Source organism: Colobus angolensis, unplaced genomic scaffold (assembly GCF_000951035.1).
Source record: "Colobus angolensis palliatus isolate OR3802 unplaced genomic scaffold, Cang.pa_1.0 Scaffold140, whole genome shotgun sequence".
NCBI classification, from domain to species: domain Eukaryota; kingdom Metazoa; phylum Chordata; class Mammalia; order Primates; family Cercopithecidae; genus Colobus; species Colobus angolensis.
The window spans coordinates 5,353,190-5,374,077 of NW_012114489.1; positions in this window are offsets into that span (position 1 = coordinate 5,353,190).

A 20,888-nucleotide genomic window follows, 5' to 3' on the forward strand; every position below is an offset into this window, starting at 1 on the left:
TGCTCATTTTACGCAAATATGATAAAGACTAAATATGAAGAATATCCTAACACTGACTTTCATTCAGAAGGAATTTATTTGATAAGTATTAGGATTACTGCAGGGATTATTAAAAGGTAATTATTTTTAAAATATTACATTCATAAAACAAGACTCATAACGTGTTGGGCTTATTTAGATTGAAACACTTACATTTTAAATTATCTGCATCATGTTGATCTTTGGAAAACAAATTAAGAGCATATCTGTTCCTAATATTGAACATGTGGAATGTGTATAAATTACACTGCATTTCACACATTTTCTACCATATTGCTGCAGTCCTAAAAAGTATTCCTACAGCTCTACCTCTACTTGGCTTACTTGGAATGGATTCAGATATTTCAGGTAGAATTTCAAAAAGCATTAGCTTTGACCTTCCTCATTCTGGTCTCTGAAAAGCTGAAATATTTCATCTGGTGATTTTAAGCCGTTGATCCTCTTTCAAAAATCCCAAAAGAAACATATGGCAAAATTACATCGAACAAGCTTTCCACTTCATCACCTCATCAGAAATTGAAACAGAACATTAGGAATTCAGCCAAGAGTTGCCATCCAAAGGCCACACTTTCCGTATGCTGACTCAACTCCGGCATTAATTATGGGAGCGTATGATGGTTACTGATGTATCTTTGGAACATCCAGAAATTGCTTGAGAAAATATAGTAAATTATCCTTGTCAAATTTAGAACAGGTACGCAAATCTTTTTGAAAGGGAAAATGTAAGTGAATTAAGGGAAAACATCCTCTAATCAGACTCAGATTTAACTTTCAAGTATGTAGTGCAGCCATACACTTTTTAAAAAAGTAATGTTGGTTGATATTTGATGATTTTATTTTATTGCAACTTTAACAAATACATATTGCATTTATTTAAGAATTGTTTAATAGTCATAGTTCAGCTCTTTCAATCTCAGTGGTTATTAATTATATTAGGTTTGAGTTTTATGTGTTTGAATAATTTCCAGTAAAAGCAAACATAAATATGCACTGCAAAGAATATTTTATTTAGATATGATGTCCAGCAGGAGGAAATCAGCAGCAGTAAGTTAGCTATAATTATTTCCTTATTACTGACAAGTCAAGAACAAGTGGACTAAGGAGAGACAGAATGAATGTAGCCACAGCCATACAACCTGGTAATATTTGATGTAATTTCTAGGTCTACAAATTCTTACACTTTCTATTTCTTTCTTCATTATATTCCTGTTTTCTTTATTTAAACATATTTATAATATCTTTAAAATTCTTTTTAAATTTTATCATCTCTGTCAATTATGGATCTTCTTAACTAATTTTTTCGTAGTTATGATCCACATTTTCCCGCTACATGCATGTTTAGTAATTGTGGACAATGATGGAAATTATGAGTATTAATGTCGATTATCTAGATTTTGTTGTTCTCTTTGAAAGACGATTGAATTTCATTTTGACATGTATGTACTTGTATATCAGCATTTTCTTGTTGAGATGTTTTTCTAAGCTTTGTTAGGATGGGTCTAGGTTAGCTTTTATTTTAGGGCTAGCATAGCCTTCCTCTTATAATGTGGCCTTTCTGAGGTCTCTACTGAACTGAACTCTCATAGTGATCAATAGTGATGTCCCAGCCTCATGTGAACTTTGGAACTTGTTCAGTTTGTAGCTTCTGATAGCTATTCTCTGTCTGACCTTATGGAATCTCACCTTATGCATATGACACTTATTCAGCCAAATATTCAAGATGACCCCAATTCTGATCTCTATGAGCCTCGTTCAGTGCAGAACTGTCTCTGCTCTGGTACTCTACCCAACAATTTTCACCACCTTAGCCTTCAAAACTTTTATATCTGTCTCTTAAGTCTGGAAAGTCCATTGTTCTCAATTTGGGATCACCTTTCCTCTGCCAGAGTCCATTAAGTGTTTCTGAGAAAAATCTAGGGCTATTATAGGGCTCACCTCATTCTTTTCCTTCCTTTAGGGATCTTGCACTGCTTGTTGTCCAAGTCTGAAAAGAGTATTTTCAAATATCTTGTCTATTTTTCAAGCTGTTCACGGTAGGTATAATTTTACTATCAGTTATTCTGCCATGGTAAGTGAAAGTGCTCTACCTGTGATTCTTAAAACTTCCTAGAGACTTCAGATGTGCATTCAGAGTTGAGTAACTACGTTCTAGTTGAAATTTACCAACTTAGCAGTACATATCTGAATGAGTTCTATTGAATACACAATCATCATATGCAAAATAGATCTGTCACATATTCAAATTATCTATAACTTTACATGAGCATTTATCAACTTGAACCTCCACTATTCTTTGGTCCAATATGTCCTGCATTCTATTGATTTATTACTAAATGCACAGGTAACCTAGTTTCTATCCATCGGAGTATGTAACAATTTTTGGTTATAAACATTTAATTTACATGCATCACTGAATAACCTGAAAAATAATTATTACATAAAATTTCATTCTGATGTCAAGTCAATGAAATTTGCCTGTGAAAATAACATGAGAATCTGACTTCTAAGCCATTTGTTGACAAACTATAGCCCTAAAACCAAATCAGATCCATCACATGATTTTGTAAATAAAGGTTTTTTGGAACAGAGCCGCACTCTTCCATTTACATATGATCTATGGCTGCTTTCCTGCTATAATGGCAGAGTGAGTGGTGAGACAGAGATCATATGGTCCCCAAAGTCTGAAATGTTTATCATCTAGCCCTTTACAGGAAAAAAAAAAATTGCCAACCCCCGCTCTAATCTCATATATTTGAGTACTGTTCTTGTTCAATAGATTGTCAGCTAATAATTTTACAAATATACTTTAACTCTTTGTTATTTAGAACACAATAGCACAGTAAACATAGAGAGATATTATTGGCCCAGCTTCCTTTGTCTCCCTAAGTTTCATGGAAGCATTCTAGAAGGGGGGATACAGTGTGAAAGGAGATAACAAATAACAACAAAAACCCTCATTGAGTGTTAGGAGCAGTCATTCAACTTTTCTAAACTACATCCTCATCTGTGGGGCACAGCTAGTATTTATCAAATTAACTAGGCCTATTTGTACACATTTAAGAGAATGCAAATACATCGTATTGTATTACATTATATTTATAAATGATGCATAAAATATGTCAAAACTGGGCAAAATACAACAAAGGTGACACATATTAAGAAGGCAATGACCAAAGCCAAAATGGTGATGTATAACACAATTATTACATCTATTGGCTGTAAGTCGGGCTTGACTTAGAGGTAAAAAATATTCTATAATTTGTTAATCCCACAAAGTAATGACCAGGAATCAGATTTAAGAACTCTAAGCAAAGTCACAAACATAAGAATCACTAATTGCCTACAACATGAGTACTGTATTATCAAAATATCTTTTTCTCTTGTGCTTATGTTATCCTGGAAGAAACAGTGAACTACTGAAATAACTAAAACTAACAAACTATACTTTAATTAAAATGAGTTTAAAATAAAACCCAATTTTGTAGAGCATTTAAAAAGTTATAATACATTTTGGTGTCTCTTTTTCATACAGGTATTTTTAAAAAATCAAATTTGTATCTTCAGTAATATTAAAATGAAAACATATCTGATTGACAGCAAATTAAATCAGGTAGCAGGCTTTCAAATATCCTTGTGATAATGAGCCTAACAATGTAATCAGGTCACTGCTATGAATCTAAAATTACAATTTATATTAAGAAACTGCAAATATATGTTCATTGTATATTTGCATTTTAATACAGTTAATTATTATCATATTCCTTTCATTTCACTTGAGGTATTTCAGTGTACCAGATACTGCAATATACTTTGTAGGAATGGTATTATAATGATTTATCACTCATCATTGATATGTAGCTTATTGTGGGTCTTAGAGAAGTTGCTGTGGACACAAATAACTTGCTGATTGATGGAATCTACTGTGTACCTGGTAATGGGATGGGTGATGGAGATACATCATTTAGCAAGACGTTTGTGTTGCCTAACCTCAAGGAACTTAGAATCTATAGTTTTATTGATCTAAAGGCACTGGAGACCTCCATTCCCACTCTTTACAACACTTTCCAAAGGTCCTGTGAGGAAAGTAAGTGGAGTTGGTTATAGTGAGTTCTCCTCTACTCTGTCATTATACTTTATTGTCACTGGTTTCATGGTATTGAGAAATGAAAATTCGTCCTCTTTTTAATAAAAAGTTGAGACTCCTCTGATTCCATAAAAGGGAAATTTCCCTGCCTTAATTATAAACTCTAAACTATAAAGTGAAATGTAGGAACACAGCAAAAGACTCATTTTTATAAATGAAAAGAAGTTAACATTTATGTGATACTGACCTCTATCTTTCAGTGAAGTGAAACAGGCATAACAGCAGTGAACTGATAACATATCAATTTCCCAGTCAAAGTACATTATTTCCCACAAATACAAATCTTCGTTACAAACAATTTCTGAAACTTTTCTACATTTAAATGAAGGGATGGTCTGGTTCCAAAAATCAGTGTTTCTCTGGGAAGCCTATCAAACACATGACAATGGCAATGGGGGTTTCCCAATACATACATACATATATACATACATACATACATTTTTATTTATACCATGGTTAAAAATATGTTTATGATATATGAACGCTATTTTTTGAAAAGTTTCTTTCAACATAGTATTTTCTATTATAATAATCCTACAAATAAGTAAAATTTTCCTTCTTTTTACATTAGGTTTATCTAGCATTATAATTCAAAACAGTCTCAGAAAGAAAAAAAGACTGGATTTTAAATTAAAATTGCACAACTATTGCTACCTTAAACTGACGATGAGGTACTTGGGTGCAATTTCTGCTGAAGGACTCACTGGTGACCTAGAAAACATTGGCATAAGTATTATTTTGATGACTTCCCCAATTTCAGAAAAATAGGAGTTCCAGCATCTATCAGCTGTCTCTATAAGGATTTCTCTTGAAAGCCTTTCCACTGCATGTTTTTTCAACATCTGAGAAAAAAGATGGTTGTCTGTAAAGTTTTAAAAAGTCAAATGCAGGCCAAGACTAATGCAACTGTCTAGTCACATATGTAAATGACTGGAATTTATTTTCCTCATAAAATAGAGTACAACATATTATCATTACAAATAATCTAGCTTAAGGGGCTATATTTTCACTAGACATAAATAGAAAATTAAGTTACTTCCAAGAATTATGTATTGCTTATTGCCTGATGAAAACGTACGAATTTAATCAATAATGGAGCCAGGGTTCTATTTCCTGAAATGGAACAACGTGAAAAAGAAAATGAGGTTGTTGTGTTATCCTCAAAAGGTTTTATTCTGATTCATGAGTTTTTAGATAATTAAATGTGAAGCTAAATTTTTCAACATAATTTATAAAATGATAATCCACAAAAGTGTACATTCCTTAAACTGGTCTGATTTTTCTACTCACCTAAAGTTGTCAATCCAGTTTTACAATACCTCTTCCACAACACCCCCTTGACGAAACAATTATTAACATTGAGTCTACTCAATGGAATACTGTTTACTGCTTTATTTTTCTTCATATTACCTGACTTTACTACCTGACCTTAGAGTCTAGAGTGTTGATGTTTCCCATGTGATTCTCCATCATTTTAAACTGGTTTCAAAGATCTTTGTGAGGAATAATGAGATTATAACATTTTTTTTTCATGCTGTTTGACCTCTGCATATTTGGAAAACTCATGAACAAGGTAAATTCACACATTTGATAAATTAATAACATGCTTTCAGGCTAGGATATAATAAAAAATATTTCCCAGTAAACTTTCAAAACTATTTTTTATAAAATTAAAAAATATTATGAATAAAATGATTACCAAAATGTAAAATAACGGTTTATGTAAAGGTTAAGATCCTTAAAAGAAATGTTAAATTTGTTCCTCAATGCTAAAATTCTTGCTGAATATTAAATCATGATAAGTTCAAATGTCACTAACTTTCTAACTTTTAAAATGTATTACTAACATAACTTCAGGAAGAACTTAGGTTTTATATTTTAATCCTATGTCTGTTATTGATTTTATTTAAACAAATTTCAATACAGTGTTATAATGTAGTGATCTATTTCTCATTATTCTGCCAAATTACCAAATAGAGAATTACTAAATGTCTTGTATGTTGCCTGTCTAAAGATCAGCATGTAAAATATTTTTTTTCCTTCAAAGAACAGAGAGAGAATCCATTTGGATATAAACAAGAAGACCAGTTACTAAAGATAAAATAGTGTTTGGTTTTCTCTGGCATAAGTTTAGAAAAGAAATGTAGGCTCTATAAATCTGGTATACTAAAACAACTCATCAGAGAGAGTAAGAGAGATAACATTCTTTTCATTTAAACATCTTGTGGACAAATAAATCTTTTGGGAAATCTATGTATATTTACACTGTATATCGAAATCATTTATTTATCACATATTTATAATATGCCACTGTTATCATAATGGAAACATTTTTGACACTTTTCATTAGTTGAATAAACTCTTCTTTATTTGGAAACCAAGAAACTCGTAAAGGTAAAAAAATAATAAACAACATTTTACTGTTTGTATGTATTCTGCATGCTAACTCTTATTCATTGTAATGTATTGGGTTGAGGAACCAGACAATAAAATGGATTAAATAAAATCAAACAAATTTTCTAAGATATATGATTAGAATAAATATATCTCTAACCTAATCTCTATTATGTATATAAAATATATGATACTGTCCATTAAACATAATTAAAATCATGAGCTCCAGGCATTACAAGAATCAAAAGTAAGTATGGTTTCAGATTGGAGTGTTTTAAATATCTTCTAATTAAATGAAAATTTATGCTCTTTGGGTGTTCATTCAATTCTCCAAATATCCATTTATTTAACCAACCAATATGTTTGAACATCTACTATGTGTTATGAGCAATAAAATTTGCAAGGCAAGCACTGATAGCTAAGAAACTCTGTTGTCTCTCTATATGCTGAATCAAACAGGTCCCAATGTGGTTATGGGCTCTATAAATGATAATAAATACAAAAGGGGCAAGTGGAAGCTCAACTCTTCTTGAAAGTCTGAGAATGCCTTCATATAAATGCCATTGTGGACTTGACTTCACCCTTAAAACTGTACAGGTGTGTGTCAAGTGGAAAAATAAGGATGTCCTAGTAACCAAATGAAGTAGCATGAACACTGACATGGCTATGTGAAACATAATGTCATGAAATCTAAACAAGGGTTTGGACAGGTTGTCTAGGGTACAGATCGTGGAGGGACTGCTCAAGGCAACAGGAGCCACAAATGGGTTTTAAGGTAGAGGACTATAAACAGACTGTTTTTTGAAGACCAAGGTAGTGTGATTGTGACTGATGAATCCTAAGGATTTCAGTTTGGAGGCAGGGTGACAAGTTAGGAAACCATTAAAATATTCTAGGTAAAAGTGAATGAACAGCTAGAATCAGGCAACACTGGTGGAACGGGCGAGAAGCAGATATGTTTAAAAATGCTTAGGAGTATAAATAAAGGAAATTGTTCACTGACTGAATGTTAAAAGGAGGAATTGAGGATGCCTCTTAGATTTTTAATTTCCCAAACTAGCACCTTGCTTAACAATCCTTGGTAAATTGGAATTGAATTTTTAAATGCTGAGTCACTTCTTCGTACACAAATTTCTGTCAAAATAATTACTGTCGTAGAATACAGAGCTATTTCTCCAAAATATTCTCATCTCAATCCAATAACTCCTTGGAATATAAGAAATATAACAATATGTTCTTTCAAAAGTTTTATAACTCATAGATCCCATTGTTGCTCTACCTCCATTTCTTCCTGCCTTTTTATAAGGAGTTCTAGGGATTCAGGGGCTTCTCAAGGAAAAAGATAAAACCACAATAAGGTAGCACACACAAGCTTTATTTGGACGACGCTTTGACAGGTTTGTATGTGGGGGAAGTCCCTCACAGCAAGAGACTATCCAGAAGCTTCCACGCAGAAGGGTCACCCTTCAGAAAGTGAAGAAAGCAAGGAAACTTCTAGGGGAAAGAGGGATCAGAGAGGGGGGTTACATGTCTAGGTATTGTCACTTAGTCACAAGATGAAGAGCCTCTGGGTCAGAGATCTTCAGAGAGACCAACAGCTTGGAGCCTTTATAGCATTGGAGTTTATATCTTACCTACGGCTAGCAGATGCTGGGCATAGTTTCACTAGGTATGGGAAGCAGGAAAACTATAAATGGCTAAAATTTTGCTTATTTGGTCTATGCTTAAAAATATTGAATGTAGAAAAATTCGAGTTTGGTGCCCATGGGGTTTTGAAATAATTAGACTCAGTCTGCTTTTAAAAAACTTAAAAATAAATAAATAAACACTAGGGGCCCATATACAGAGGTCTATTTTTGGCTTATACATGTAACACACTAAATATATGCTAATACGAGTTTTTCTCTGTAAGGTTATGGTGTGTAGATGTGTGGGTATTCTATCTGAGATGTTTCCACACTTGACTGTGCACTTTCCATGATCCAAATCCATATCCCTCAGAAATCCATCTGGATATCACAATTTATTAGTTCACACATATACATTCATTCAGCATAAATATACATATATATGTATATCTATGCCAAGCACTTTTTAGATGAGATAAGAGACTACAAAACTTAGTTCCTGCTCTCAGTGAATTCTGATGTTGACCAAAGTTTAACACACAAGTAAATACATTAAACAGATATCATCAAGTAATTCAAAGGTAAAACAAGGTCACTGGCAGGGATTCAAAGAATTGCCTAGCATGCTACTTTAGAGGTATAATCAGAAATGGACTCTGAAAAGGTGCCACTTAAGGTTGAGAGAAAAAAGATAAAGAGAAGCAAGAGATGTGACACTTTATGTGCTGTATCTATTCACTTATATGGTTTTTAGTGTTGGTGCACTACATGAATTCAGGGCCAATTAGGGTAATAGAGCCGTGGCTGTTAAAGGATGTGAACATGAAGGTAGTGATACTTTGGAAGAATAATCCAATGGATTCTAAGCCTAATGCCATCATTGTCTTCAAGCCTGATTGGTTATGGTAAAGACCTATGGGAATGGTTTTCATGCACATGAGAAAAATGGATTCAGCCTCATGGCTGTGCCATAACTGCAGACCTGTGAGACATATAAAACAGCATATAGTTGACCTGATAGACCAGCCATTTTTTCCATGGCTGGAGATGTACATGAACTAATTTTTAATTGTGCTGATAGTCCAGCATATGTAGTAGAAGGTGAACACAATGTTAAGAGGTGCACACAGTGTAAGTGATGCTTGGAATACCAGTCAACGATTACTGAGAAAGTCACCTTCACTGCAATCAACCTAGGGTTCTATATAACAGGCTATTACAGGAGAGGTCATTAAATTCTTGGGAAGAAAAGCATTCTTAGTAGCTTGAGAAAACTGGTATTCCTTCAGGCTGGAAGGAAAAGATGAAGCATCACTATACTGAAATGATACACTAGTTATTCTTCTCAGGACTGGTGAGGTACATACCTCAGGTGTGTTGTGGTCATTGTCCAGCCAGGGATGAACAGTCTTACCAAAGGGCAAATGACTATGGGGATGACAAATCCAACACATTTTAGCACAAGCAACTTCACTGCCATCAAGTTGGGAAGCAAAAGTGCGCAGTTACGACAAAAGGCATCACGCATTTTGAGCAGAAAAGTTTTAGCTAGATGGTCTTAATGATCCTTTGGACTTCAGTGTAATACTTGAAACTGCACTGCCTTGAACTGATAGACCACCCATTCTTCCCAGACCTGTACACAAACTTAGGACTGGGTTTAGCATTATCCAGCACGTGTTATAGGACATGAACATACAAAGCGATACTTAGAAAGATTGATGTAATAGATTAAAAACTGGCATTTTCATTGCCATCAAGCCAGTCTGAATTCAGTGGAGTGTTTAACAAGACAGATATCAAACATCTGAACAGAAGGGATTCAGATCCATGGGCATAACATTCATTCTGACCTGTGAGGAACAACAGAAATAGCACCACAATGACATGATTTACTGTCCATTCTTTCCAGTGCTGGTGAAGTACATCCAGTGGAATGTAACAAGTCAGATGTCAGACATCTGAACAGAAGGGTGTCAGATTCATGGACATATCATTTTTATGATGTGTGAAGAAACACAAATAGCACTATATCGACTTGATAGACTGAACATTCTTCCCATGGCTGGTGAAGTGCACGTCTAGCAGCTGCTGAAGGAGGTGAACATGCGTAGATGATGCTTGGGAAGAACAATCCAATGGATTATAAACCAGGCACATTCATTGCCATCAAACTGGGCTATGTCCTGCAGGGCATTATGGGTGAAGTCACTAAGCATTTTGAACAGAAGGGATACTGATTCATGTCCATGACATTGCTTCAAAACTGTGATGAACATCTGAGGCAGCAGTGTGATAACCTGGCAGGTTAGTCATTTTCCCTAGTGCTGATGTAATACATTAACTTAAAGTTAGCTGTGTTCCTTGTCTAACAGTTGCTGAAGAATGTCTAAAGAGCTAAATTAATACTTTACATGACTAATTCACAATTTTCCCACAGCTGATTAAATAAATAAACTCAAGGACACTTGTGGCCATTGGCCAACAGGAATGGAAGGCAGTAAACACAGGACAAGTGATGCTTTAGAAGAAAAAATTTGGTGTGTGCTTCCTTGAGGTGGTCACCAGGGCCCATGAAATGAGTGGCATATAGGGGCTACTGCAGCAGTGCGGAGATGGGGCAAATCCAGACATTTCTTTTGCACCTTCTCAGGCACAAAATGCCAACCATAACTGTTCTGTCAGCAAGAGAGACAGAGACTACAGATGGCTATGGGGTAGATTCCCTGGTGGGAGGGCTCTGAACACAGCTGGCAAGTGGGACTGATGCTGGGAGCCCTGGGAGCTACAAAGGAGCCTTAACAGGAAAAGACACTGACTCTAGAGTGGGCTTTGCTTACCCAGTGGAAGATTTAAATTCAGAGTGCCATTAACAAAACAAAACAAACAAACAAAAAACAGAACAAAAGATATTACATTGATTTGGACAGCTGATGGTCATTTCTTCAAACCAAGGAATACACTGTATATCCCATAATGCCCAATAATGTGCAGAGAGATATCCTCCTCAGTATAATAGTTTGATAGAGTAATAGAATGGGGAGTAAAAACATTGGTTGTCTAAAATTGGGGGAAATGAAAGCATTCAGGGCTACCTTGTATGCCTTCACGAGTGTGTGCTGACACTCAATATGAGTGGGACTAAAGGAGTGTCTTCACTGTATTTTCTCTGTTTTTCTGGTTGACCTGGGGAAGAGGAGGAGGGGAAGATGCTGGTATGACTACGCAATTCTTGCCAAGGGAGGAGTACACTGGTATAACGAGTATAATTTTTTCTTTCTTCCCCAAATCACCTCAAAATTCTTTTTCTCCCCTGCCTGATGCAGTGGTGCTAGGACTAGGGCTGCAATGACAAGTACTGGAAGCTAGGATGATTTCTAACCAAGAAACTGGGAAAATGTTTTTAAACCTTCTGTCAGAATTTCTAAGGGCCTAAGGGGAGTGGATTGTGCCTTCATCCCCATCTGGCAAAACTGGGACTAAAAGTGAATGCAGCTATATTGCCTGATGGTAAAAATAGTTCACCAGCTCTGCACCTATGTAACTTTATCCTATTTGAATAGGAATGAACTGAGAGGAAGTACTTGCTAGGCTAGTATTGCTGCCTGCAATATAAACCAGTACACACAGTGACAATTCTGGTGTTCCTTCCAAAGGTGAAAAAGTTTGAGAATTAATGGAGAGGAGAAATACTAGCTAAGGATAAAAAAAACATGAATAAATGATTTATAAATTGGGAAAATCTAACATTATGAGGAAAAAGAGAGACCCTCTCATATTGTTTTATATTGTTTTATACTCAGTACCTGTTTTAAGTAAAAACAAGGAAGTAAAACCAAAGACAGGCAGCGCGGTGCCAGGCCCGAAACCAGGCCTGGGCCTGCCTGGCCTAAACCCAGTAGTTAAAAATCAACTCATAACTTAGAAACCAATGTTATTCATAGATTCCAGACATTGTATAGAAGAACATTGTGAAACTCCCTGCCCTGTTCTGTTTCACTCTGACCACCAGTGCATGCAGGCCCTGTCACGTACCCCCTGCTTGCTCAAATCAATCACGACCCTTTCATGTGAAATCTTTAGTGTTGTGAGTCCTTAAAAGGGACAGAAATTGTGCACATGGGGAGCTCGGATTTTAAGGCAGTAGCTTGCCGATGCTCCCAGCTGAATAAAGCCCTTCCTTCTACAGCTCCGTGTCCGACAGGTTTTGTCTGCTGCTCCTCCTGCTACAATTACATTAACACCTTGAAAGGGACTCAGAGCAAGAGATGACATTGTCTCTTAGCTCAATTATAACAGATGCCTGAATGGATGAAGCTGTTTGCGAACACCACTCCTGCTTTTGGAACCTGACAAGAGTGAAAGAAAGCTAGAAAACCTGAGTGGCCTTACCACGGGAGACAATAATACAATATGATGTACTGGACTAATTATTAATGTTTAAGTGGGATTCTAGTAATGTGGCAGTCTCTTTTGAGTTGTATGTTCTTTTGATGTAAGGGATTCTCTGGGTTCAAATACTGGTGATATTGGGAAATATGCTTAGCTCTTTGCCCCTATTTCCTGGCATACAACTCCTAAAATCCTTGGAATCTCCAAGGTTTTGTCTTTTTGTATGCTAATGTTGACTGGTAGCTTCAGGATGGAGACAGTTACTGGAAAGACAAAGGCATGACTAGAGGGTTGGGGTTTTCGGCCACCATCCCCCCAACCTCTGAGAACTGAAGGCAAATTTATCACCAATGGCCAATGGTTTAATTGATTATGCCTACATAATGAGGCCTCCATAAACACCCAAGAGACAAGTTCGGAGAGCTTCCAGATAGCTAAACATATGGAGGTTCTTTGGGGGTGGTGCTCCCAGGAAGTGCATGGAAACTCTGTGCCTCTTCCCCCATTCCAAGCCCTATGCATCTCTTCAACGGTATCCTTTGTAATATTCTTTACAGTAAAGCAGTAAACATTTTTTAAAAAGGCCAGGCCCAACGACTCACACCTGTAATCCCAGCACTTTGGGAGGTCAAGGCAGGAGATTTGCTTGAGCCCCTGAGTTTGAGGCTGCAGTGAGCTATGATCATGTCATTGCACTTCTACATGGGCAACAGAGTGATAAAACATGAAAAAAAAAATCAAAAACCATCAACTCAATCTGAGCCAGGCACTTTCATTGCCTTCAAGCTTGTCAGCTTAGGGTGGAAACTTAGAAGACAGGATGTCAAGTGCTTTGAGAAAAAAGAATTCAACCTCAATACAATTCCTACAGGACTATGATGAACTCTGAAGCAGCACTGCATTGATGTGATACAAGAGTCACTGTTCCCAAAGCAGATGAAGGATGGAAACAAAAGATCAGTTCTAGTGACTGTCCAACAGACCATGTAGGGGATGACAAAAAAGTGAGTGATGCTCGGGTGAGTAATTCAATAGATCTCTTTAAGGTCTCATCATATCCATCAAGTTACGAGGTATACAACAGGGGGTTACAAGAAAAGTCACCAGACACACTCAGCAGAAATGATTCAGATTCATGGGCAGAATGTAACTTTGGGACTTTGAGGAATACCAGACGCAAACATAAATGAAATGAAAGACTGTACAGTCTTCTGAGGAATAGTGTATTACATGAATTCACAGCTGATTATAGCCTGTGTGAAACAGCAATAAAAGGAATTGAATACAGGGCAAGTGAGGCTTAAGGAGAGCTTTGTAGAGCAAGGTAATCCAAGCAACATTATTGCCATTGGCCATACTTCAATCGGAAAATTGTTACAGGAGAGTTGTTTACGTGCATTTATGAGATGAGAACTGATTCACTGTCATGAATCTTTAATTTTTTTTTTTTTTTTTGTGGTCTCTGCAAAAACCCAGAAGAACCTTGATATGGTGTAGAATGATGTTTGTCCCCTCCAAATCTCATGTTGAAATGTGATCTCCATTGTTGGAGGTAAGGCCTGATGGAAAGTGCTAGGGTTGTAGGGATGGATCCCTCATGAATGCCTTGGTGCTGAAATGAGTGAGTTCTCACCCTATCAGTTACCAAGAGATCTGGCTTTTATAAAGAGCCTGGCACTTCCTCTATTTCGCTCCATCTCCTGCCATGTGACATGCCTGCCCCCTGTTGCTTTCTGCCATGAGTAAAAGCTTCCTGAGGTCCTTGCCTAACGCAGATGCTGATGCCATGCTTCTTGTACAGTCTACAGAACCATGAACCAAAATAAACCTCTTAACTTTATAAATCACCTGGCCTCTGGTATTCCTTTCTAGCAGCACAAAATGGAGTACTACAAAGCTCTACCATAATATGATACACTGTCATTATTTCAAAGACTGGTAAAGAACATTAACATTGAATGTGGGCCTCCTTGAGCAGCAGATGATGTATTTGGATACAGTGTTAGTAAAGCCTGGGGAATCTTTTTGAATGAATTCAAACCCAGGCACATTCCTTTCAATTAAATGGCATTGCATCCAGCAGAAGACAAATAGAGCAAGTATCCAGTGCTGAAACAGAAAGGATAGATTCAATGACGTAACATCCTTAGAGACAGTAAGGAAAATCTGAAGCAGCTCTACTCTGAAATGAAACATTGCACAATTTTCCAAGGACTGGTGAGTGGCTGATAATTTAGGGCTAGATTCTAAGAACAGCAATTTAAATGCCTTAAATGTGAATGAAATGCAATCTGGCCTTAAAGAAGAGGTCATCAAGCTTCCTGAGGACAACAGGAGTCTCGTGAGCACATAATATTTTCTCAAGCACATGAAAACCCTTGAATAAGCAATTCGTTGACAAAAAGAAGCTGTTAACCACTACCTAGAAATAAATAATAAATAACTTTGGTGAGAAGTCTAGCATCAATTTGAATAAGTGAGCACAGGAGAATAATTTTTTCATAAAAAACATCTGCACAAAGACACTGACATCTTCCTAACACACACCTGTGGAGCTTCCACTTTTTTGTTTATTCTTGGCCTACAGAAAATACAGGCCAATGGTGAAAATCAGCTTAGAAAAGAATGAACATAGGGCTAAAAGTCTGGAGTGAACATAGCTGAACTCTAAGCCAGAAAACATAATAGGCATGAGGCTAAACTTACTGAACAGGTTTTACAAAAGAAATTCAAGCATCATGTAAGAGGACAACCCAGAAGAGTTTATAAAGCACTCTTAATACAATCAGCCCCAAGATTATTGTACCCACGCCAAACAATTTCCAAGAAGGTCAACTGCAAAGATTCCACAGAAAGCATTCTGAGTGACTTCCAGTACACTGGGCAGGTGATGGAGAAAAACCCTAGACATTATGAACCACCCTTACAAGCACAGTAGGATCCTCCTGTGCTTAACATGCTTTCTCATGCATGGGATACCCCTAAAACAGCCAGTGTGCACTGAATACAAGCCACGTTTTTGTTCAGGACCTTGAGAATAATTATAAAGAGTGATTGTGGTGCCTCACCACTGAGGAACTGAAGACTCTGTGGACACAGAGCGTGCTTCCAATGCCAGGAACAAGGAACCTTTCAGTGACCAACATGATGCCCTGGGAGGCAAGACAGTCCCATCGCACAAGAGGAGTAATTTGAACATGCTGAAAACATCCAACGGAAAACTAGGCCTGGAACCCTCAGCATGGCATGCTGATTGCCATCAAAGCAAGCATCATACACAAGGGAAGCAAAGAGGAGTTCAAAAGGCATTATCCAAAGGGGCAATCAGCCTCGCAGATATGCCATTTTAATCTGGTCATCATGGAATGACCTTTCACTCCCCTGCTGTAAATGGGGGAACATCCTGGTAAGTGACAGTTCACATCTTACACACCTTCCACCAGAATGACTGTAAGCATCCCTGACAGGGCTGCATGTATGCCCAGCAATTGAGAAGACTGCCAATCCCAAAGTTTCCAAAAGGAAAGTAACAAAAAATAAGGCACTCCAAGTGGCACCTGGTAAAACGACAGACAATGGGGACCAATCTGAGAATTCACCATCTGACTTTCGAAATAGAGTGGGATCCTTCCAGGCTTACCATTCTGTAATGCACTGGATAGCCCCCAAAAGCAAATAGGCATTGAAGAGACCAGTGGTCCCAAATCTGGACACTGATTGTCACAAGTGCCCGGGAGGTGCGGCACTCCTAAGGAACTGAAGACTGAGTGAACAGGGAGCGAGTTTCTAAGGCCAGACACAGAGCAACTTTTCAGTGACCATTCTGGGACCCTGTGAGGGAAGAGGGTCTTGCCTCTCATGAGGAACAGTCTGCACTTAAACAGCACTCCTGAGAGGAAGCTCTGCATCTGCATGAAATTCCTGCGTGGCACGTTCACTGAAACCGAAAGACGCATCATACAAGAGGGCAACCCAGAGGAATTTTCGAAGCATTCTTATACCACAACAATCAGCCCTGAGATTGCTATACCCATTTACCACCACTTTCAGCAACAGAAATCCCATGGTTTGCAAAAGAGGCATTCCAGGTGACTTTCAAGCACCATGGGTGGACAGTGGCAACAGACCAGACAGGTTATCAACCACTGTTAGAAGCAGGGTAGGGTCCTCCTTTGATTAACATGCTTTCTAGTGCAGAGGACACCCCTAAGAAAGCAAATGGTCATTGAACAGAAGCCACCTCTTATTCAGGACCTTGAAAGCAAATGTAATGAGTGACTGGGGTACATCACTCTTGACAAGCCAGAGCTTGTGTGAACATAGAGCGAGTTTCCAATGATGGGAACCAGGAAACATTTGAGTGACCCGACACCTGATCCTAAGAGTCGAGACAGTATAGTCTCATGTGACAAGTAATTAAAATGTACTGAAAGCTCCCAAAAGGAAGCTATGCCTGGGACCATCAGCATAACGTGTTCATTGCCATCAAACGAGCATCATACAAAAGGACAACCCAGAGACATGTTGAATGCGTTATTGAAACAGTACAATCAGCCTTGGGATTTCTGTACCCATCCCCCAAATTTACAGGAACCCTAACCCCAGATTCCCAAAAAGGCATTCTGGGTGACTTCCAGCACCATAGGCAGTCAATGAGGACAGACCCGGGTGGCCACTGGCCGCCGTTATTAGCAGAGGACGATCCTCCTATGGATAACCTGCTTCCTAATGCACTGGATACCCCTAAAGAAGCCAATGTGCATTGAACTGAAGACACCTGTTGTGCAGTTCCTTGAAATTAACTGTAGCAAGGGCCCCAGGACTCATCACTGCTAAGACATTGAAGGCTGACTGAAGAGACAGCGAGGTTTTACTGACAGGAACCAAGCAGCCCTTCAGTGACCAATACATGATCCTGAGAGGCAACAGGATCTTGCCTCACATGACAAGTTGTCCGAACATACTGAACACTCCTGAGAAAAAACTCTGCATGAAATCCCTGCGTGGCAACTTCATTGCCACCAAAACAAGTATCATGCAAGAGAACAATCCAGAGCAGTTTTGAAGGCACTTTTAAAATGGGACAATCAGCCCCGGGATGGTTGGAACCACGGCCAACAATTTCCAAGTCTTCCCACATTGCCTGCCAGTGGTCCGGGACAGTCACCCGGAATGCCTCTTCAGAAAACTATGGGATTGCTGTTCCAGCAAGTTGTGGTGAATGGATACAGCAATCTCAGGGCTGATTGTCCTGATATAAGAATGCTTTAAAAACTCCTCTGGGCTGCCTTCCTGTATGATGCTTATTTCGATTTCAGTGAACGTGCTGTGCAGGGATTCCATGTAGATACAGAGCTTCCTCTCAGTAGTGCTGTGTAAATACAAACTGTTCCTCGTGGGAGGCAAGACCCTCATCCCTCGCAGGGTTTTGAAATGGGTACTGGAAGGTTGCTCTGTGCCTGGCCTTAGAAACTCACTCCCTGTTCACTCAGCCTTCAGTTCCTCAGGAGAGCTGCACTCCAGGGCACTTGTGACAATTATTACCCAGATTTGGTACCATCGGTGGCTTCTCTTCAATGCACATTTGCTTTTGGAGGACTATCCAGTACATTACAGAATGGTAAGGCTGGGAGAATCCCACTCTGTTTTGAAAGTTGGTTGGTGACTTCATGGGTTCGTCCGCATTGCCTGTCTATTACTGGTGCCACTTGGGGTGCCTTTTTGTTGTCTCACAAGAGGAGTAATTTGAACATGCCGAAAACCCCCAACTGGGACCCTCAGCATGGCATGCTCACTGCCATCAAAACAAGCATCATACACAAGGGAATATAGAGGAGTTCAAAAGGCATTGCTCAAAGGAGCAATCAGCCTCACAGATACGCCATTTTAATCTGGTCATCATGGAATGATCCTTTCACTCCCCTGTTGTAAATGGGGGAACAACCTGGTAAGTGAGAGTTCACATATTACACGCCTTCCACCAGAATGACTGTAAGCAGCCCTGAGAGGACTCACACATGCCCAACAAAAAGGCACCCCAAGTGGCACCAGTAACAACAATTTCCAATTTCCAAGAAGGCCAGTCGCAAGGATTCCACAGAAGGCATTCAGACTGATTTCCAGCACCATGGGCAGGCAATGGGGACAGATCTGAGAGGTCATCAAACCCCACTACGAGCACAGTAAGATCCTCCTGTGGGTAACGTGCTTTCTTTCTAATGCACTGGATATCCTTTAAAACAGCCAATGTCCACTGAAAACAAGCCATGTTTTTGTTCAGAACTTTGAGAGTGATTTTAGGGTGAGGTTCCATGATGTAATGGTGAGCGTTCTGGGGTGCCTGACTCCCTGAGAAACTGAAGACTTTATGTACATAGATCGAGATTCCAATGCCAGGAACCAAGGAACCTTTCAGTGACCAACACGATGCCTTGGGAGGCAAGATGGTCTTGTCTCACAAGACATTGGCTGTTTTAAAGGATATCCAGTGCATTAGAAAGAAAGCAAGTTGGTTTTGCTCAACCTAAGGGTTTTTTCAAGAAATGTGTCTGCCGTGACAGACCCATCAGTAATTGCACATGTGCTCTGATTTAGTATTTGGCCCTAACATTTTACTTCTCTCATTCATGCCTTGGTTACATTCTTGAGAGATTACCAGGACCAAATGAAACAACCATTTTGAGGTTATTTGAGAAATGGTCAAGCAGATTCCTGAACCTCTTCAGTGCCATAAATTTACCAAAAGCAGCACTACTGTGAAATGACAGATTGGCCATTCTTCATAGGTCTGGTGAAGTACACGACTCCATGGTGAGTTGCTCCCATTGTCAAACTGGCATTGAAGTCTTTCAATACAGAGTGAATGAATCTGGGGAAGAACAATACAATGCAGTTTACTCCTGGCACCATCATTACCATCAAGCTGGGAGGCCTGAAGCAGGCATTAGTGATGAGGTCGCCAAAAAGTGCAGAATCGGAATCCTTTCTGCACTTTCACTCCCTGTTCACTCAACCTTCAGCTCCTCAGGAGTGCTGCACTTTTTGTGCAGAGAGAATTCAGATTCTTGCCCATGTTGTTCCTTCTGACCTGTGAGGAAAATATGAATCTTTTTTACACTGACCTTATAGACTGCTCATTTTTCTCAGTGCTGGTAAGTACATGAATGTAGATCAGTTTTGGCCATTGACCAGCAGGTAGTGAAGGTGGTGAAAACAAAGGGGCTGCAAAGAGTACTGTTATGGGTTGAATTTTCCTTTGTGCTCATCACCACCAATAAAAGAAATGGTAAAATGTTTAAGTAAATAACTAAATAATAATTATAATATAATTGTCACACACATCCGTGTGAAGAGACCACCAAGAGACTGTGTGTGAGCAACAAGGCTGTTTATTCACTTGGGTGTAAGTAGGCTGAGTCAGAGAAAGGAGTCAGTGAAAGGAGTGAGGGTTGGGTCAGTTTTATAGGACTGGGGTAAGCAGTGGAAAGTTACAGTTAAAGTGGGTTTTTCTCTTGCGGGCAGGGGTGGGGATCACAAGGTGCATGGTGGGGAGATCCGAAGACTCATTGTCCAGAAGAAGAATGTCACGAGGTTGATCGATCAACTGGGACAGGGCAGGAACAAGTCCTAATGGAACGTCGTAAGGTTGGTCAATCAGTTAAGACAGGAGCTGGCTGTTTCCCTTCTTTTGTACTTTTTGGTTGCCTCAGGCCATCTAGACGTATACATGCAGGCTTGGGCTCAGAGGCCTGACATTCCTGTCTTCTTATATTAATAAATAAAATAAAACAAAATAGTGGTGAAGTATTGGGGCGGCAAATTTTTTTTGGTGGGGATGGTAGAGAGGGACAATGGGCGATGTGTCTCAGGGCTGCTTCAAGCAGGATTAGGGTCTGCATGGACATGTTAAAGAAAATTTTATAATGAGTTACATGGAAAAGGAGTTTAGGTTGTGGGGAGATCTTGGGACAGAGGATGGTACCGTGGGGTTATTAAAAGTAGCATTTGTCATACAGAATGATTGGTGATGGTCTGAATGTGGTTTTGTATGAAATGAGAAACCAAATGGAAGGCACAAGGCCCAAATAAGAGAAGGAGAAAAACAGGTACCAGGGTACTAAGAATTGGGAGGACTCAGGATGTCCAATTAGAGAGTGCCCAAAGGGGTTCAGCATAATCACTTGCTTGGTTGGTGAGTTTTTGGGCTTTATCCTTGAGTTTTTTATATTGTCATATACCAGGCTAGACTGATTTAGCTAAAAGCAGCACTCTTCATTTAAAAATGTACAAAG